The 18,501-nt window shown below is 37.2% G+C and overlaps 2 protein-coding genes and 4 non-coding genes across 6 annotated transcripts in view; 4 read left to right on the top strand and 2 right to left on the bottom strand.

Moving 5' to 3' along the window:
• LOC123244240 (histone H2B type 2-E-like) overlaps positions 1–18,501 on the top strand; it is a 262,719-nt gene that overhangs the window by 108,235 nt on the left and 135,983 nt on the right. The window lies entirely within an intron of this gene.
• The window catches only part of LOC123244239 (histone H3-like centromeric protein cid), a 160,826-nt gene that overhangs the window by 93,533 nt on the left and 48,792 nt on the right, over positions 1–18,501 (top strand). The window lies entirely within an intron of this gene.
• TRNAM-CAU lies at positions 554–625 on the top strand. Its single transcript has one exon. It is a non-coding gene; the product is annotated as a tRNA-Met (tRNA).
• Positions 2,200–2,281, top strand: TRNAS-UGA. The gene has a single exon. It is a non-coding gene; the product is annotated as a tRNA-Ser (tRNA).
• Positions 3,158–3,239, bottom strand: TRNAS-GCU. The gene has a single exon. It is a non-coding gene; the product is annotated as a tRNA-Ser (tRNA).
• TRNAQ-UUG lies at positions 3,398–3,469 on the bottom strand. Its single transcript has one exon. It is a non-coding gene; the product is annotated as a tRNA-Gln (tRNA).

Below are 18,501 nucleotides of genomic sequence, written 5' to 3'. Positions count from 1 at the left end.
GGGACATTTTCAAGAAAAGTTCTGTGTTCTTTCTTATTTTGTAAGCTTGTAGAGTTTAGGGCAACAAGCCCAAAAGCCTGATGGCTTCTTCTTAAAGTTTCTAACCAGCGGACACTAGTAACCACCAGAGATTAAATTAAAATACGTCTAGCGTTTACTTTTGGCTTCCAGTTTAGGTACCGGAAGAAGTAGGGAGGGAAAGGAGCGTTAAAAAGGCGATCGTTAGTCATTCCATCACCTGGGAAAATATGCGGGAATGTTCACTGATAGAATTCAGTTGGGCACATAAACAGGCAGCATTTCATTTCAGAATTTGTAAGAAAGTAGGAAGATTGTTAGACTCAGGATCAATCACATTTTAGGGCGAGCAAGCCAATTTTTTTTTTTTTTAATCTGGAGGTGTAGAATGGTTCGGGATTGGGGAATGCCTTGGGAACGTTTATGGATCTGGGAAGATAATTTAAAAAAAAAAAAAGGCGAATGAAACAAGGAATGTCATTTATGAATATGAGATAGCCAATTGAAAGAACAAAAAAAACCTTTCTCTGCAGTTAGCAGAGTGGCGCAGCGGAAGCGTGCTGGGCCCATAACCCAGAGGTCGATGGATCGAAACCATCCTCTGCTAGATTGTGGCTTTTAGTTTTATTTGAATAGCTACTGCTACTTAAATTTTACATTTGAAAATACGATTACTATTTAGCTTTAGAGTGAAAATAAGAAATCTAAAAGATAAACGATTCAAATGATGCATAACAGATTAACTAAGAAAGATAAATGTGGACTCTTTTATATTTGCCACATTTCCTCTTTTGAAATATATCAAAAATCATATTCACTTCCAGATACAGAAGAGATAGACTCTGCAGACTCAGGCTTCCGTTTGTTTGATGTGCTTTTTGGCCAATACCAGAATTTCTTTTGCTCGACTATACATCTTTGTTGCAGGTTTTTTTTTTGTTGTTGTTGTTGTTTTCTTTCTCAGAGAATAGGATTGGAAAGGAAGTGGAAGAGAGAGAATTCTGACTTTGAAGTAAAATAAAATTGAATTTAAAAAGCTCAACAACATATCATTAACCTTTATCAGGTATATGTTGCACTTAAAAACTTCAGTTATCATCACTATTACCTGATGTGTGCAATAAGGGTGACCATAATTTTTGTCAGAATGTAAACCCATGTGATTAAGATGATTGATGAAGTAAAGAAAAGTTAAGGTGGAAAGTTGAAAGTATAAAGTTCAAGAAAAAGTGGGTGACCCTGGAGAAAGCAAAAAAACTTCTTAGGCTAGAGAAGAGATTAATTTATCTTTATTTTACACCAGTGGTAATGGGTCACAAACAGGCCTCTTAGTCTAAAGTAGAAGAGTGGAGAGCTTTGGGGACCGAATTGTAGTCCTGTTGCTGTTGTTTTCAATAGAGCTAACAAAGTTTCTCAAGAGAATGTTTAGAATCTACCCACTTTTCCATTCTGGGTCTCAGAAAGGACCCAAAACCTCATGGATCAAATAGAAACTTTTTGTTGGGTTCATTGGAAAGATATGTAAAGGTACAACTAGTTCTCTTCCAAAAGTACTTGGTAAAGCCAGATCTGCTTGACTGAGGAATAACATCCCCGGTTATATAATTGGTTACAAAAACAAAAGACCTTCAAGAAACCCGTTGTTAAATTATAGTTTCTAATCACACTTAGTACTCAAAAATTACATTTTCTTTCAAAAGGGCACTAATTCCTCCTGTGTATGTTTTCCCCTCAGAAAAGATCTTCTGTGATTGGCAGAACTTACATTTATTTGTTTGTTTGTTTGTTTGTTTGTTTGTTTTTAAAACCCTCACCTTCCATCTTGGAGTCAATACTGTGTATTGGCTCCAAGGCAGAAGAGTGGCAAGGGCAAGGCAGTAGGGCTAGTCAAGTGACTTGCCCAGGGTCACACAGCTGGGAAGAGAACTTAGATTTATGAAGGATACCTCTAGGACTTTCAGATCATTACCTTTACTATTCAGTCATGTTTATCTTGCTAAGAGAGAGCTTATTAAAACTTTAGAATAATTTTATCAAGCATTCAGTTTTGGTTTTAGTTAGATATGTATTTATTAAGTATCTATTACATAATTGACACTAAATGAAACTGAACAAAATACTAGGTTTAACCTGAAAGGAAACGAAGAAATGAAACATTCATGAGATAAGCGAAAACTCGTGGTAGTCGTGGCCGAGTGGTTAAGGCGATGGACTTGAAATCCATTGGGGTTTCCCCGCGCAGGTTCGAATCCTGCCGACTACGAAGTACCGTTTTGCGCACAATAAACATATTTTTAAAAAAGAGGAAGGTGATCCTGCATCCCACTTCAATTCCACCTCTGTTTCTTAACAACATAATAATTCTACTTATTTGAGGTATAATTTCCTTCTCTCTGAAAACGGCGAGTTAAGAAAAGTCAAATTATCAATAGACGTCTTTGTCTTTCAATTTATGTATTTCTAAAATGTGGAATCTTCGACTGTTTCTAAATTCCCTCTCAGCTCTGATGTTCTGTCATTCCTTCAAGTATGATACTTGCCTGTAAGACTTCAGGGAAAGATGGAATAGGAATGTAGCAGGGGGAAATTGGATCGTAAGATTCTGAATAGAGAATGGGTATATTGTCATAGACGAGAAGTACATTTCAGAAGCTCCAAACAGCACGAAGTTTGGAGTTAGGAAACCCCCACTCCGAATTCTGAGGATGTGAAGAAACTTTACTGAAGAAGAGGAAGCAATCAATATGAAAGCAGGGATTGTCGTTTTGCTAACTTTGCATCTTTGTGCCTCCTAACCTCCCAAGTCCTTAATTGAGTTTAAAACTGGTTGTTTTACAGATTGACCTAGGCCAAAGAATTTGTCACCGAGTGAGTGATGAGAATGACTGATGAATATCATCATCACTGGATAAAAAAGTACAAAAATGCGTTGTACAAAATGCTAGAGAGGAAAAGGCTAAGACGGGGAAGAATTTTTTTTGATAAATGGAAATTTGGGATAATTTGGAAATTAATTATGTACGGTTTTTTTTAGTTTAAACTCAATCAGGAGATATTTTCCACTTATCTATGTTAAATAAGCAGTCACGTTCTCATAGATAAGGGATTAAAAGACACAATTTTGCTAAGCAAGAGAAACCGACGAGGATGGGATTCGAACCCACGCGTGCAGAGCACAATGGATTAGCAGTCCATCGCCTTAACCACTCGGCCACCTCGTCTATTTACCTAAGTTTTCTGGTTTAGTTCAATAGTAGTGAAGGTTTTCCCTAGCGAGAACTAAGAATCATATTTTTGTCATATTCTTTCTTTTCATCAGAAAAGCCTTTCAGAATATGTTATATGGACGAACTCATGAAAATAAACCAGCGAAAAATAAAGGTCCCACCGAGATTCGAACTCAGATCGCTGGATTCAAAGTCCAGAGTGCTAACCATTACACCATGGGGCCTCTCAGTACAAGCCAGCTCGCGAAATTGATCCTTATTGGACGTAGGCAATTTTTTTTTCTTTCTACGTTCGTGTTTCTTCATGTTTATGGTTCCATAAACGACTGTTTTAAGGTTTTCAGTCGTGTCTAGGGACCACCAGGTTCACAATCCTTATAAATACGACCCAGAGAGAAAGACGAAGCAGGACGCAAAGTTCGACTCGGCCTGGCCTCCCACCGGTTCACAAAATTCCCCTAAAAATTCTCTCTCGAGTTTCTCTAGACACATCAGTGCCCACCCATGGAGGGCCGAGGATCGGCTGAACAAGGAGGCTCAGATTCCCAGAATTCACAGGGCCGGCTGGGAGACTACGCGTGCGTCCGTGCGAGTCCGTGATTGGTTCGCAGTGGTTTCCCAGGCGGAAGTAGTAGCTGGCGCGGCCTTCTCGCGGAAGTGGGAGTGAGTAGTTTCCCTCTGATTTGGGGTTACTTTCTGTATTTCGAACTGATCACCTCTGGCTGTAACGTCATTTGGGTGCTTCTTTACCTAATGGAACGAAAGACCACAATATCCCATAACTTCCGGGAAGGTGGCGGGTGATCGGCCTCTCTTGTACCTGAGGAGGAAGCCTTTCTTGCTCCGCCATCTCTGGTTTCTGGGCTCCATGGTCTATCTCTATACGGAGGAGCTCCCCCCTCCTCCCCCCGCCCCACACACACCGTCGTGATTCGCACTGTGTGCATATATGTATCTGAGTTTATGCATAAATGCATAAATGTCTAGATATTTACATATTATGTCAACCAGTTCGAAAACTCAAACTAAGTGATCAGTAAATAAAGTGAGCCTTCTATTCAGGGTGGAGAAATTGAAATTTGAGATAAGGGCTTAGTTAGACCAGGATGTCCGAGGAAGGTGGGAGAAAAGGGAATTGTTAACCTAGTATACTATACTACTAAGTATAGCCATAGGACTTAGAAAAGCCGAACTGCAGGAAGTGTCTTTGAAAAGATCTCTAGGAACAGGGGTGATTAAGGTGGTTAGAAATTGCTGGGTTATGCAAGAATCTTGGGGGTGGGGGTGGGATAGATCTTAAAGACATTTTCTGGGCCTGAGGATAGGCGTTGGTGTAAGTCATCCATTCCTGAAAAAGCAAAATGTCTGTCATTACTTTTGTATTAAACATTGAGAAAACCTCAGTGTTTTAGCTGAAATAAAAGTTAAGAATCTTAAGACCACAAACTATTAAGCTTCACTGCACTAGCAGGAAATGAATAATAAAGAAGAGAAAAATACTATGTGTTCTAAGAATGTAACAGACTAAGACTTTTTAAAAGCAACAGTTCTCAAACTTTTTTGTCTCTTTTGCACTCTTAAAAATTAGTGAAGACTCTCCCCAAAAGTTTCTGTTTAAATGGGTTATATCGATCAATATTTATCCTATAGACATTCAAACATATTAATGGTATGAAAATAAATTTGACCTTATAACTTACCTCCGAAAGTGGTTGTAATATCCCTAAGCGTTCTTGACCACATTTTGAGAACCACTTTTCTGGAGATTTGCAGGCATTTATGTCTCCTTGAGTCCCCAGAACTATATACATTGTGTCTTGGTATAAAATGACAAATGAATCTTTGTTTTATTATCCCACTTCTTTAGATAAAAATTATATCCCTTAAAAATGATTATTAACTTTACAATGTAGATGCCTAACCAAAAATAAAGTTATTTTTAAAAACATAAAATCTTCCACATTATCTTTATTACTCAAAATATTTGAAATACCTTTTATTGTTGTTATGGGATTGGTGGGAGTGGAGGGCCTAGTCTTGTCTTTGCAATTGCATGAAATAAGTATATGATGCTAATACCTCTGAAATTCTTAACACAATATGGATGCCCCTTTTTTTTTCCTTCCACATTTCCTGGCTACTCCTTCCAACATTCTTCCCAGTCTGCCTGTCATCTTTCTAGATTTCTGTTTCCTCACCCAAAAATTTCCATTTCTTTCTCAGATCTCCCTCATTGCATTCCCTTCACTCCCCCTTATCTTGATATACCAACTTCCTTCATTTCTCTTCAGTTTTTGGAATGAGGAAATCAAGTTTCTTGACTTTCTGTATTTGTTAACTTCAAGGCAATTCCCACGATCTACTCCAATTCCCTTTTGACGCCTGAATATTTGGGACTGGGAAGATTGTATTGCTCTGCAGAAGCAGTCACTGTACCTACTCAGCTTTCACTTATCAAACTGATTTAGGGGAGATGGTCAGTTCCTTCCATCTCTGAAGCCTGTAAGTAAAGAAAATACTTTCTTCCCTTCCAAATGGGAATGAAGCAATGCACACATTTACAAGTCTTTGCTTTACTTTAATTCGGCAACATACCAAGTGTATGGGCTAAACATATATTTCCTTATCTCTTCCAATGGGCCACATGCTTTGGCCCTTTGATAAAGGGCATTCATTTCATGTTCATAGTTGGGTCTCCTGTATCCTTGTGATACTTTGCTAGGCAAAGTTACTTTGAATGCAAATAATCAGACCCACAGCTGATTTAAGAGTCACTTATTTGGTCTATCATTTGTTCCCTAACACATTAGGCCATATTTCTAGATCTGGCAGAGGTTTCTCATCATCCCACTTCCAGGATAGGAGGATATGTTTCATCATAGGGAGGAGAAACTAATGAAGGAAAAATGGCAGTTTTTAATTCGTTTTTGTGGCTCCAGCTCTGTCCATTTGAAAGTTGCTGGAAAGAATATAGATTTAGGCAAGTTGGCCTTTCCATTGTGACTTTTCCTACCAGGTTAGCTGAGAAGTCACCCAAATGCATCAAGTTTACTTCTACAACATTTTCACGTGGCTAAATTCCACAAATTCAAAGACAGTTCCTTGTAGACAAAGCTTTCTAGACCCATAGTCCATACCATATAGCTTTTTTTTTTTTTAACTCTTCCATAATTTGACTCCAAGGAATTATTCCTTTTTGGTGATAGAGTGTGGAAGAGTGGGAGGACTATTGGGTCAGAAATTCTAGAAAGGGAAGGCCAAAGGACTATTAAAAAGTGAACAGACTCAGAGATAGAAATTCCATGTGGTAACACAACCAGTTGATGGTAGCTAGGTTGTGCAATAGATTAATAACCAGGCCTGGAGTCAGGAATGCTTGAGCTTAAATTGAGCCTCAGACTTAGCTGTGTGACCTTGGGTAAATCATTTAACTCTGCCTCCGTTTCCTCAACTGTCAAATGAATGAAAAAAAGGAAATGGCAAATTACTCTAGTATCTCTGTTAAGAAAACCCCAAAAAGGGGTCATATGAAAAGTTGGACATGACTGAAAAATGACTAAACAACAAAGCACAACCACATGGACAATGGAATAGTACTGTGAATGACTGTTAAGTGATTTTTTTCCCTCCTGGCCTCCCTTAGTGATCTAACTGCACTCATCTGATGATTAGAACATGCAGTTTGAATATACCCAAAGTGCTTCAGACTTTCCCAAACCTAGAAGAATGCATGAGACAAAAGTGAGTAGTTGCTGAAAATAGTATCTTGGACATGTTGGAAATAAAAGCTAGCCAGCCTCTTCAAGGAGAGAGACACTGTCAGCAGCCACAAAGAAGTTATTCAGAGGATGAATAAGAAGCCAAGTGAGTCAGGCTTTGATGTGATCTTGCAACAAACGTTTGACTGATATTTTAGTATTTACAGGATATGGGAAAACATTATCAGAATGCATACTTGGAAAGGAAATAGCTTCTCTCCCAGATCCAGGGATAAATTTGTCAAATCTGTAGTCTTTGTTGGAAAAAAATTCACAAAACATTGCTGAGTAGAATCCTACAAATTTATGTTTTATGAAATCTTAACCGGGCCTTCTTTGTAGCAACACAGTCCATTTTACACATCTCTAATTGATTTGCTATCTCTATCACCTCAGTGACTATTCCAAAACTTTTCATTCCTTTTCAGACATCTCCAGTAAGCCCTATCCCTACCCAATATGTTGAGGACCTTGCCTCATATTTTTAAAAATCCCAGGTTATTCACCAAGTGATTATACTTCCTCCTTACTCAAACATTTTGCTTTACTTTCTTCTTCACGAATCTCGCTGATTAAGGGGTGTGTGTTCTTATTACCTAGGCCAAGGTCTCTCATATCCTTGATACCATCCCTTCCTAAACCGTGCAGCAGTTTCCCTAACTGCCAACATCTCTAAAATTTCTAAACTTCAATATTTCCCTGTGTATTAGAGCCTTCCTTGATGCCTATAGTTATCTTAATTCTATCAATTTCCCTGAATTCAATTGCCATCTCTATGCAGCTGCTTTGTTCTTGTCTCTAGTGGGCTCTCCTCCCACATCACCATCTGCCTTTTGGATGTCTAACTGGATATCCCATAGACATCTTATATTCAACATGTCCAAAACAATGTTTCTTTCCCCCTAAATCCTCTTAATCTTCCCTTTACTATGGAGGACATCACCATTCTCCCTGTCACCCTCACCCAAGCTCAAATCCTCTGTGTCATCCTCTACTCCTTACTCTTACCTCATATATCCATTCCATTGTCAGATATTGTCTTTTCTACCTTCTTGACATCTCTTCTATGATTCCTCTCTATCCACACAGCCAGCACCCTGATTCAGATCCTCATCACTTCTTCCCTGGACCTCCTGACTTGTCTCCTTATCTCATATCTCTCCCCACTGTATTTACTTATCTGCCTTTCTCACAACCTTTCTCTACTCAGTACCTTTCAGTGACTTCCTGTTACTTCAAAGATCAAGTATAAAATCCTTTGATTAGCATTTAAAGCCCTTTGCTATCTGTCTTCTTTTTCAGTTTTTTTACATGTTATCCCCCTTTATATACTCTACCTTCTAAGGTCCATCTACATTGGAGCACTTTTTGTTCCTTGAATATAACTCCTTTTCTCAAATTCCATCTCTCCAATGCCTGGAATGTTTTGCCCCTTCACCTCTACCACATAGATTCCTTGGTTTATTTCAAGATTCAGCCCAAATTCTACCTTCAATAAAAAGTGGAATTTGGGCTGAAGACCTTGCCCTCTTTCTATCCCCTTCACAATCCCTTCTTCAGATATTACCTTCCATCTATTCTGTTTATATTTTATGTACATGGCAATTGACTGGTCTTCCTCATTTTTGGTTTCCTTTGTAATACTACATATTTTATTTTGTTCATTTAAAACCTTATTCTGAGAAAGGTATACCAAATTCATCAGATCTCCAAAGAATTCCAAAATATTTTAAAAAGAAAGGATTAAGAAATCCTGTGATTTATGCATGCCCTTTGATTTAGCAGTACCACTACTAAGTTTTATTTTCCCCAAAGAGATAAAAAAAAAAAAGGATTGTACAAAAATATTCATAGCCATGATCTTTGTGGTGGCAAAAAATTAGAAAATGAGATGTCTCTCAATTGGTGAATAGCTGAACAAATTGTAGTATATGGTGGTGATGGAATACTATCGTGCTATAAGGAATGATGAACTGCTTGATTTCTATAAGAACTGGGAAGACCTCCATGAACTGATGCAAAGTGAAATGAGCAGAACCCAGAGAACATTTTACACAGAAACTGAAACATTATGGAACCACCAAATGTAATCAATTTGGCTACTAGTAGCAATGCAATGATCCAGGACAATCCCAAGGGACTTATGAGAAAGAACACTATCCACATCAAGAGGAAGAACTGTGGAAAAAGAAACACAGAAGAAAAACATATGATTTATCACTTGTTTATGTAGGTATGTTATTTGGGGTCTTGGTTTTAAAAGATTATTACAAAAATGAATAATATGGAAATAGGTATTAAGTGATAACACATGTATATATAAAAAAAGAACTGTCATTTAGAGAGTTTCCCATATCATTTGAAATGTATATGACTTGTCTAGGGTCAAACACTTAGTATATTTAGTACTTAAAAAGTCTTTCTGCTTTTGAGTCTTTCTCAATATTCACTATTCCTTGCATACTGATTATGAGTATATAAAAGTATCATATATACACAAATCAAGGGGTAAGTGGACAAAGACAATTGGAGGAGACAGGGAGAGTTTGTAACTTGTAAATAATAGAAATATAAATTAATGTAATAGCCTCAATAATTGCTGTTTAATTGATTTTGTTAATTAGCAATACTTCATCTTCACCAAACTGTTGTTTTCAGATTTTGCCACAAGGTGGTGACAGTGTAAAGCAAATGATTTCTGGATTGTTTATATTTAATTTTATCATTGTCACTGGACTATTAGAGCTAAGTGGAGCTACTCCAGATCATAATTTTTCAGAGGAAAAAAAAACTCAGGGAGGGAAAAGATCTTTGGAAAGTTCTACATAAGAGATCAATAGCAGAATTGAGATCCTTAAACCCTAGATTTCCAGGTTTTGGCTCTTTTCCCTGTTTTCCACTTTGGTATCTAACAAAGTACTAAGTGGTTACCAATGTGCTTTATAATATGGTTTTTTTGATAGTTTTTAACCTAAGTAAAGTATACTGATTACTTGAATAACCAATGTTTTTCTACCCCTTCTCTTGTCACCTCCCTTTCCTCTTATATCTGGCTTCTAAAACTGGGAAGACAATATGCTTTAGACATAAAGACTACCTCCTAATGTGTGAGGCCTCTTCACTGAAGGACCTGGATCTTAACTCTTGGTTGTGCTGGAGAAATTAATAAATTGTTTTAATAGCTAAAAACAACAAATAATCAAAAACTCCACTGTCCTTCAAGGAATACTTGATGGAGGTGGTAGAGTGTAGAGAGACAAGGGGAAAATGGTAAGCCAACCACTGGATAAAACTGAAAGCTTTTTCCTCCCATCACTGTACACTAGACTTAGTTTCATGCAAAATGTCAAGGCAATGGATCAGAATAATGCAAGCTTTCTTTCTTCCTCTAAACAATGTTTCCTCTCAAAAAAATTATACATTTTTAACAACCATATGAAAAAAGTGTTTCAGATCATGATTAATAAAAGAAATGCAAATCAAAACAGCTGAGGTTTTACCTCACACCAAGAAAATTGATAAAAATGAGTAGAAATGGGAATAATCAGTATTGGAGAAACTGTGGGAAGATAGACACATTAATGTATTGATGTAGCTTAGAATGCTATAACCATTTTGGAAAGCAATTTGGAATTAAGCAACTAAAGTGCTTACCATTTGACCCAGTTTTAGGCATATACTCCAAGGAAGTCATTAGTAAAAAGAAAGTAAAGTCCTTATGTAACTAAAATATTTATGCCAGAATTTTTTTGTGGTAGCAAAGAACTAGAAATAAAGTAGATGCTGTGGACTTGGGAATGGCTATACAAATTGAGGAACCTGAATATAGTGGAATATTACTGTCAAAAAAATGAGAACATGATTGTCTACTGAGAAACATGGAGAGTTTTCTATGATGGATGAGTTGGTGCCAAGGGAAGGAAGCAGAGGCAAGAACCAATATATTCAATGACTAAAACAATGTAAATGTAGAGAACTACAAAATAATAAAAAATGAATGTTAGAAAATTACAAAGAGCAAGTATGTCTCAGATATGAGAAGGCACCTTCCCCAACTCCTTTGCAGAGGCAAGAGGTCTTTTGGTATGGAATATTACATATGTTTTCTGATTTTTTTCAGTTAGTTCTTTGGTTTTGCTAATTGTTTTTTCCTCCTTTTCAAAATATTCTTTTTATGGGAATGGCTTTCTGGGACAGGGAATATGGGAGGATAAAGGGGGGAACTTAGGTGGTATAAAAACAAAACAAAAAGTCCAAAAAGATCTTTTATTTAAAAATATAAGCATACAAGAATCAGCAAGACAAAAATCAAAGATATTATTTTGGTGTTCTCAAAAAAAAGGAATGTTGAAAGGCAAAAATTTTGGAGAGTGAGAGAATTAATGTGAAGAAGATGCATAGAAACAATTTTTAAAGTAACCAAAAACTTTTTGGAACAACAAGATAAAAGATTAGTATGAAATTATTCATAACTTTGAAAATAGCATTATTTTCAAAGTCTATGAAGCACTTCTCTCTGGGACATCTCAAAAAGAGACTACTAACCTGTAGTTTCAGGTTATCCTTAGTGGGGGGGCACCCTTTTAAAACAATATGTTAGGCAGGTAGGTAGCACAGTGGTTAGAGTGCCAGGCCTGGATTTGGAGGACCTGGGTTCAAATCTGACAAAAGACACTTCCTAGCTGTGTGACCCTGGGTAAATCACTTAACAGTGATTGCCTAGCCCTTGCCAATCTTCTGTCTTAGAACCAAAAAAGGTAAGACTAACACGAAGGTAAGAGTTAAAAAAAAAAAAAAAAACTATCTCATGATATAACCATGTACTTATGTTCCAGTCTGCCAGATACTGGCCCCTCATAAGCCTCAACTCTCCCACAAATACACAGTGGGAAAAGAGGGCATAAACTCAGAATACATTGTTAACTGATGCCCACTTGTAGGGACCATGAGTTCAAGGCTAACTTGTCTGTTACTTCCAGATTCCTCGTAGTTCCTTATAGATCACAGATAAAACACACTCCTTCTTCCTAACTCAATAGGGAGAAGCATAACATAATCTGACATTTCTCATCTGTCACTTCAAATCTGCCAATACAAAACAGCTGTTCTCAAATTCCATTTAGCTTCTATAGTCTTAAAGAGATAGTAATCGTATCTATAGCCTCTTTGAAATAGACAACTGAAATGGGATTTCTATATAGAGGATCAGGACTTGGTCTATGCTTTCACTGGAATAAAGATCCATGCAGTGAGTTACTTCCCTCTATCAGTACAAAAGCCTACCTTGTCTACAATTTATAATCTTAGAGATTTGCTTGGGGAACTGAGAGATTTAGTGATTTGCTCAAGATTCACAGAACTAAATTGGTTAAGTAGGGTATGAACTTGGATTTTCCTGACTGGCTCACTATCTCCCTGAATGTTTTGTATAAGAGTACATGTTTGTGGGAAATGACCAGTTTGGAGTCACCTGCTGCTTCCTAAGTGACATTCCAGTTATGGGAATTTATGGTGTGTAAGGTTGCCTATAGGAGAAAGATGAGGCTGATTATTGTGAGAATAAACAGAAAATAAGGCAAAATTAGGGCAGCAAGAATCATTCTACCTATACTTGATACTTTCCCCTCCTCTCCGTATTCATTATGAAGATCATGATAACATTGATATATAATCTAGTCAATGGGTAATCTTCATTGACAATTTGGTGGTAGAATTCTTACCCTGTGTATTTGAGAAACTTAGTTTTGGTTTTTGTCAATACGGTTTTATTTTAGATTTTGATGTATTCCAACTGCAAGAAAACCTCTCATAAAGAAAAATGTTATGTCTTCCGATTGCCATGATTCACCATCTTTCAAGACCAAAGCAAGTCTTGGAATAAGCATTTCTCTTCCCTATCTACAATTTTGCTAATGAAAACCTCCTTTCCATTTTAAAAGAAAGGAATTATTTCTAAAAACCTAAAAATATATACTACTCTAGTATACTTTTTTAATTAATAGAATTTATTTAAGTGTTTTTCAGCATACTCTAGTATATGTAGAGCCATGAAAATTAAGGATTTAGAAAAAAGATTATCTAAAAGAAAAGATCAATTAGCCTAAGGGAAGAAGAAAGGAAACAGGAAAGGAATTGGGGAACCTAAATGTTACTAGGTCTTACTGTTGCCCTTACATTTGATTCTCTCAGCAATGTTCCATGCTTATATAGTGCCTAGTAAACTGCATGTCACTGTTATAACACTGATTAGAATCTAAGTTCCAGAAGTCTCTATCCTCTTGATATTTCTGATTTCTTAATGCCTAGACCTTCCCCCACCTTGCAATTAAGAACCACAAAGAAGAAAACAAATAAGAAGACCCTAAAAATTCAGAAAGAATGAAAGACACTTTTAATATTATTTTATTTCCTTAGAGCAGGGCCCACCTGCATTTGGATTAGTCTCGGTTGATTACCCAAGTTTCTGAAACAGTGACATTCATGGAACAGGTCTCGTCTGCCTTTTCCTAGAGACAAGATATCCTATTTTCTTTTCTATTTACTTTATTTTATATATGTGATTATTTGGATAGATGGAATTGGTCCACTCATTCTGGGAAACAATTTGGAATTGTGCAAAAAAAAAAAAGGCTTTAAATTTAATTTACTGTGATCTTGGTCAAATATAAGTAACTCAAAGTGAGAAAGAATCCATATATGCTAAAATATTTCCTGTACCAAAATATTTGTAGCAGCAAAGAACTAAAAACAAAATGGTTTTTAATCAGCTGAGGAAAGGCTGGGCAAACTATAATCTATGAACATGATGACATATATGTGCTTATGAGGAATAGAATGTATAAGAAATTCAGAGGAACTTGAAAAGACCTTTATGAACTAGCACAGAGTGAATTCAGTGAGCAAAACCAGGGAAACATTTTACTTGCTAATTATAATAATGTAAATGAAAGAGCTAAAATGAAGGAGAACATTGTTTAATTGTAATGACCCATTTTGACCTCCAGAAACAGGAGAAAATATGTCTTCTTCCTTTCCTTAGAGGCTTGGGTCAGGGATTAAGGGGTAAGGAATGGTGATATATTGTTAGCTAGGGCTTCTGTGTTTGGTTTTTATTCAATATTTTTATTGTTTCGATGGGAGGGCTCAGTGGTTGAGAGAGGGACATTGTATCTCTGAAAATGACATATAAAAATAAAAAACATTAATATAACCATAAAATGTTTGGAAAGATAAATAATAAAGGCAATAGAACCTTAGCTGTAGCTATGGGCCTCGAGGTCTATTTTCTCCTCCATTGTCTCCTTTGACCAGAAGATAGTAAGGTGCAGAATTTTCAGGAGTCATGCTTACTAGGTTCAGCTGGGAGGTAGAACATTCTCTTCTAGTCTCTCCTTTGGATTACCAGCAGTCCAGTTCCCTTTGGGGGTGAGACAATTGATCGAAAATGGAGTGAGAAGAGCCAGAGACCCAGTAGGTTTGCAGTGGCTGATCTGAAGTGCCATGTGCTGATTTTAATTTTTATATCATTTTTTCTCAAGATTACATCAATGTTGGCATGAATTCCATTCCCACCATACATCTTATCTTTGGAGACAATGTGTTAGGTGTGTTTGATGTATCTCTTGGGCTACAGTAATGAGAACGTACAGGCCTTTTCATGGGAGAAAATTTCTTCATATTTCATTCATTGTTCTTTTATATTAAATTACTGTACCAAATTGGATCTGGAAAGGAGGATGACTTGGAGACTTCTGGCCTGTTCTTACAGGCACTTGTGTATGGGAATCTGAGTTAGAGATTTAAAATCTTTAACATTAACTCACTATATGCTGGTTTGTTGTGAGGTGACTTCTAGGGGAAGTTTTTGTATTATTGGGGGTTTGTTTAGGGGTTTGTTTTGGGATAGTGGGTAGTCTGTGACTGTGGTTGTTCTTGCCAAGAACCTGTATTGTTTTTCTGTGTCTCCTTAGGGCTGAATAAGATACTGATTGCAATAGTTTCAATGGAAGTGAATGTCACTGTGAAAAGAATCACATAGGGGAAACTGAGTGTAGAATTTCCATCCTCCTGACAACCTGCTGTGCTGGATTGTCAGAGCTGGTAACTAGCTGTGCTAAACGTCACAGCTTTGGTGGCTTCCTGCATTTTCTCTACTTTTTCTTCCTTCTCCCTCCAAACTCATCATCTTTTACAGCTTTGAGGAGGCAATAAGTGAATTGTGGGGTCCTGTTTCTATAAGGGATCCACACAGAGATCACAGCAACTGAAGAACAAAAATTTAGCTAGACAGAAAGAAAATCCCAGGTTTCTTTGTGATATATAAATATAAATGGCTCCTGTCTATAACCACCCCCACCTCTTCCAAATTAGAGAGAGATAATGAAGAGCAACAGGGTGCAAAATTGAAGTGCTTTGGAATGGCACTGAAACATGCTAGACATGTGGTTAGGAGAAACCCTTTTCAATTAGCTGCATAGCCAGAATTGAGAGCACCTTTAAAAGGCTTTCATTCACTTGGCCATTCCCATTTTTCTTTAGCTAGTTGATATTCACATATATTTTTTTTAATCCTTTATGTAAGGAGAGGCAGTGCTATAAAAGGGAGAGACCTTAGGCCTTCCCCCACTGAACCCAACATGTGGACCTATGAAACAGGACTTGGTCCTATGCCTCTGTCTTTGTCCATTTTTGTTTTTAAGCAAAGAGACTGAAAACTATAACCTTGTGAGTTTTGAAAGGTCAAGAGAAGGGAACCCATCAGCCACACGTGAGTCAAGATGTTCTAGTGTTCAAGCATCCCAGAGTCCTGGCATCTTAGATTCCAAGATCCCAGAAGGCAATAGCAATTGAGGAGGAGGGCAATAAAGGACTCCTACAGAAGGCAATGTTTGGGCTGAGTCCTGAAGAAAGTCAAGGGTTGTAACAGGTCAAAATTAGAAGGAAGATCATTCTAAACAAAGGGAATAGCCAATACAAAGACACAAAGATAGAATATGGGGCATCTTGTATGGGAAATAACAATAGGGCAGTGTGGGTGAAGTATAGATTTCATAGAAGGGAGTAATGTGAAAGATGACTAGAGAGACAGTATGAAATCAGGTTAAGAAGAACTTTAAGAACCAACAGAAGAATTTATATTTAATTCTCAGGTAAAAGAGAACTCCTGAATTATTGTGTAAGGAGGTGGGATGACATGGTCAGGTACTATGCTTTAGGAAAATCACTTTAGCAACTATGTAGAGCAGGGGTCCGCAATGTATGGTTCTTGAGCCATATCTGGCTCTTTTGAGGGCCAGATATGGCTCTTTCTGCAGGACCCATAAAGTCATTTTTTTTCAGGCGCTGTTACAGGAGCACACTGTGAGCACTGTATGGCTCTCACGAAATTACATTTTTAAAAATGTAGCGTTTGTGGCTCTCACGGCCAAAAAGGTTGCCGCATAGAGGATAGATTACAATAGGAAGAGATGAATCACAGAGACCAATTAGGAAACTATGGCAATTGCCCAGGGAAGAGGTGATTTTGACCTCTAAGATCTAGGATGGTGGCTGCAGATGAAATGAAGGGAATGTATAGAAAAGATATTGTGGGAATAGAGCAAGCAATATTTATCAATCTGATTGGTGTGTAAGCGTGAGGATGGGAGGATGACACTAAAATTGCAAACCTGAATGTGTAGGATGGTGGTATTTGCAACAGAAATAGAGAAGTTCAGAATAAGGGTTAGTTTCAAGGAGGAAAAGTAAAGTGTTTGGGGCATATTGAATTTGAAATGTTTAAGTGACATTAAATTTGAAATAGGCAGTTGGTGATGAAAAATTGCATCTCACTGAAGAGACAAGGGCTTGATCTATAAATCTGAGTCATAGGCATAGTCTGTTAGTCAATAAACATTTGTTAAACATTTACTATGAGACTGGCTCTGGGAATACAAGGACAAAAAAACTGTTCTACCGTCAAGAAGCATATGTTACAAGGGGAGAGATATTATGTATATAACTAGGTAAATATATAAGATACACAGTGAGAAGATTTATTCTTAATACTGCATCTTTTTGATTTCCAATACTGGTCTGTAACATTGTATTTTTCAATCCTTTTCTTCATTCCTTTGTCCTGACAAATCTAGGAATGTACCTTCTATTCCTTGCCCCAGAACATTCTCTAAAATTGGGACAATTAGGATTGAAAAATCTAAGATCCATCTTTTCTGGTAAAAAAATCTAGCTTCAGCCAACTATGTCTGGGAGATGGCATGACTGTGTCCTTGATTCCTCCATTGAAATGAATGATGGAAGTCAAATCTAACCAGATCTAACTTGATTTCTCCATCTAGATCAGAAAGGATATTAGAATCCTGTAATCAGGTATATAAGTGTGCCCCATCATCATGAGGGGATCAGGGAGCGACTGGAAAATGTTAGCCCACTTCTTATGTACCCTTCAGTTAGAGATGTCTTGGGATGTCTATGGAAGAATTGAATAGTGAGCTTTCAGAATGGTATTTAAGTAACTGAAGACTCAGAATGAGTTGCCTTTGATCACCAGAGACAGATCATGGACCAATTAATTTATTGGTTATTGCTAGTCTAGTCAATAAATTGATTTTTTTTCTTACCTGGAACCACATCTCTGGGAATTTTTACATCACAACAGAAGAGATAGAAAGCTCTCTGAAACAGGAAGACATTGGTGGGAACCAGGAAAGGTTAACTGCAAAAGGAAAAGTTGGAGTGGAAACTGAAAGGAAGCCAGGAAAAAATGAAGAGTTGAGGGACAGAGTACTTCAGGCACAAATGATTAGCAAAGCAAGGACTCAGAAGTGGGAGATGGAGTATGCTATTTCAGGAATTTAGAATGTGTGGAAGGGAGTAAAGAAGGATAAGAAGAGGCCATGTTATGTGGTTATGATTTTTAAATACAAAATAAAGGGCATTTTATTTCACTTTAGAGGTAAAAGACCTTTAGTGAAGTTCTTTGGTAGCTTAGTAAAGGATAGCTTGTATTTTGCAGAGACTTGAGGCTGAGAGACTAATTAGAAGACTTTTGAAGGAGTACCAGTGAGAAATAAGAAAGGCGAGACCTTGGGGCATGAGTCTGTAAGAGAGGAGAGAAGAGGAAGGATAGAAAAGATATCATAAAGGTACAGATGAGAAGAATAGGCAATAGATTGGATGTGAGGTGAGAAACAGTACTGATCTGATGAAGATACTGAGGTTACTGGAATTCATGACAGAGAGAATGGTGATACCCTCCACAGAAAAATTAATAATAGCCATCATTGATATAATGCTTTATGTTTTGAAAAGAAAATAACCTTATAAATGTGATATCACTCGATCTTCACAACAGTCCTTTAAAGTAAGTGCTATTATTATGCCCACTTTAGAGATGAGGAAGCTGCAGTCCAAAGAACTTCAGACTTTCCCAGAATCATACATCTAGTAAATATTTGATTTGAACTCAGATTTTCTTAACTCCAGGTTCCTGGCTCAAT

Source organism: Gracilinanus agilis, chromosome 4, assembly GCF_016433145.1.
Source record: "Gracilinanus agilis isolate LMUSP501 chromosome 4, AgileGrace, whole genome shotgun sequence".
Taxonomy (NCBI): domain Eukaryota; kingdom Metazoa; phylum Chordata; class Mammalia; order Didelphimorphia; family Didelphidae; genus Gracilinanus; species Gracilinanus agilis.
Note: the sequence above shows the minus strand (reverse complement) of the source record. Positions and strands in the feature narration are given on the sequence as shown.